At 39.6% G+C, this 2,500-nt stretch overlaps 4 non-coding genes across 4 annotated transcripts; all 4 read right to left on the bottom strand.

Moving 5' to 3' along the window:
* Window positions 1–767: 767 nt before the first annotated feature.
* LOC128000546 (5S ribosomal RNA) lies at window positions 768–886 on the bottom strand. The gene has a single exon (XR_008173327.1). It is a non-coding gene; the product is annotated as a 5S ribosomal RNA (ribosomal RNA).
* Window positions 887–1,250: 364 nt separating this feature from the next.
* Window positions 1,251–1,369, bottom strand: LOC128003652 (5S ribosomal RNA). The gene has a single exon (XR_008176372.1). It is a non-coding gene; the product is annotated as a 5S ribosomal RNA (ribosomal RNA).
* Window positions 1,370–1,590: 221 nt separating this feature from the next.
* On the bottom strand, window positions 1,591–1,709 carry LOC127995709 (5S ribosomal RNA). The gene has a single exon (XR_008168646.1). It is a non-coding gene; the product is annotated as a 5S ribosomal RNA (ribosomal RNA).
* A 221-nt stretch (window positions 1,710–1,930) lies between these two features.
* LOC127996411 (5S ribosomal RNA) lies at window positions 1,931–2,049 on the bottom strand. Its single transcript, XR_008169318.1, has one exon. It is a non-coding gene; the product is annotated as a 5S ribosomal RNA (ribosomal RNA).
* Between the last annotated feature and the right edge of the window lie 451 nt (window positions 2,050–2,500).

The following is a 2,500-nucleotide window of genomic DNA, read 5'->3' as shown; positions in this document are numbered from 1 at the left end:
TTCGGTTCCTTGCCACTGTCGCCTCTGGCTTGCTTAGTTGGGGTCACTTCATCTACAGCGATATCATTGACTTGATTGCAAATAAAAACAGACACTATTTCAACTGAACAGAGATGACATAGCTGAATTCAATGATGAACTGCCTTTAACTATCATTTTGCATTATTGAGACACTGTTTTCCAAATGAATGTTGTTCAGTGCTTTGACGCAATGTATTTTGTTTAAAGCACTATATAAATAAAGGTGATTGATTGATTGATTGAAGAGAGGGCTATTTAAAGAACAGCCAATCTTATCGCCAGTACATTATATAAGTACGAAAGAAAACCCAAAAGCTTAAAGCACCTGGTATTCCTAGGCAGTCTCTCATACAAGTACTAACCAGACCTAAACCTGCTAAGATTCAGAGATCGGGCATTGACTCTTTTTTTTTTTTTTTTTTTTTTTTTTTTTAAATGAAAGATTATTATATAATTCGTGAAATTTTCCAAAAAGATTAAAGCACCTGGTATTCCCAGGCAGTCTCCCATCCATGTACTAACCAGGCCCAAACCTGCAAATATTCAGAGATCGGGCATTGACTCTATTTTTTGGCAAAATTATTATATACTAAGTGAAAAATGTCCAAAAAGCTTACAGCACCTGGTATTCCCAGGCAGTCTCCCATCCATGTACTAACCAGGCCCAAACCTGCTAATATTCAGAGATTGGCATTGACTCTATTTTTTGGCAAAATTATTATATACTAAGTGAAAAATTTCCAAAAAGCTTACAGCACCTGGTATTCCCAGGCGGTCTCCCATCCAAGTACTAACCAGGCCCAAACCTGCTTAGCTTCCGAGATCAGACGAGATCAGGCATAGCCAGGATGGTATGGCCGTAAGCGAAGTCTGCTGCAAAGAGAGGGCTATTTAAAGACCAGCCAATCTTATCGCCAGTACATTATATAAGTAGGAATGAAAACCCAAAAGCTTAAAGCACCTGGTATTCCTAGGCAGTCTCTCATCAAAGTACTAATCAGACCTAAACCTGCTAAGATTCAGAGATCGGGCATTGACTCTTTTTTTTTTTTTTATGAAAGATTATTATATAATTTGTGAAATTTTCCAAAAAGATTAAAACACCTGGTATTCCCAGGCAGTCTCCCATCCATGTACTAAGCAGGCCCAAACCTGCTAATATTCAGAGATCAGGCATTGACTCTATTTTTTGGCAAAATTATTATATACTAAGTGAAAAATGTCCAAAAAGCTTACAGCACCTGGTATTCCCAGGCGGTCTCCCATCCAAGTACTAACCAGGACCAAACCTGCTTAGCTTCCGAGATCAGACGAGATTGGGCATAGCCAGGTTGGTATGGCCGTAAGCGAAGTCTGCTGCAAAGAGAGGGCTATTTAAAGACCAGCCGATCTTATCGCCAGTACATTATATAAGTAGGAAAGAAAACCCAAAAGCTTAAAGCACCTGGTATTCCCAGGCAGTCTCTCATCAAAGTACTAACCAGACCTAAACCTGCTAAGATTCAGAGATCGGGCATTGACTCTATTTTTTGGCAAAATTATTATATACTAAGTGAAAAATGTCCAAAAAGCTTACAGCACCTGGTATTCCCAGGCGATCTCCCATCCAAGTACTAACCAGGCCCAAACCTGCTTAGCTTCCGAGATCAGACGAGATCGGGCATAGCCAGGTTGGTATGGCCGTAAGCGAAGTCTGCTGCAAAGAGAGGGCTATTTAAAGAACAGCCAATCTTATCGCCAGTACATTATATAAGTAGTAAAGAAAACCCAAAAGCTTAAAGCACCTGGTATTCCTAGGCAGTCTCTCATCAAAGTACTAACCAGACCTAAACCTGCTAAGATTCAGAGATCGGGCATTGACTCTATTTTTTGGCAAAATTATTATAAACTAAGTGAAAAATGTCCAAAAAGTTTACAGCACCTGGTATTCCCAGGCGGTCTCCCATCAAAGTACTAACCAGGCCCAAACCTGCTTAGCTTCCGAGATCGGACGAGATCGGGCATAGCCAGGTTGGTATGGCCGTAAGCGAAGTCTGTTGCAAAGAGAGGGCTATTTAAAGACCAGCCAATCTTATCGCCAGTACATTATATAAGTAGGAAAGAAAGCCCAAAAGCTTAAAGCACCTGGTATTCCTAGGCAGTCTCTCATCAAAGTACTAACCAGACCTAAACCTGCTAAGATTCAGAGATCGGGCATTGACTCTTTTTTTTTTTAATGAAAGATTATTATATAATTCGTGAAATTTTCCAAAAAGATTAAAGCACCTGGTATTCCCAGGCTGTCTCCCATCCATGTACTAACCAGGCCCAAACCTGCAAATATTCAGAGATCGGGCATTGACTTTTTTTTGGCAAAATTATTATATACTAAGTGAAAAATGTCCAAAAAGCTTACAGCACCTGGTATTCAATCAATCAATCAATCACCTTTATTTATATAGTGCTTTAAACAAAATACATTGCGTCAAAGCACTGAACA

This window comes from Carassius gibelio, chromosome B22 (assembly GCF_023724105.1).
Source record: "Carassius gibelio isolate Cgi1373 ecotype wild population from Czech Republic chromosome B22, carGib1.2-hapl.c, whole genome shotgun sequence".
Lineage (NCBI taxonomy): Eukaryota > Metazoa > Chordata > Actinopteri > Cypriniformes > Cyprinidae > Carassius > Carassius gibelio.
Note: the sequence above shows the minus strand (reverse complement) of the source record. Positions and strands in the feature narration are given on the sequence as shown.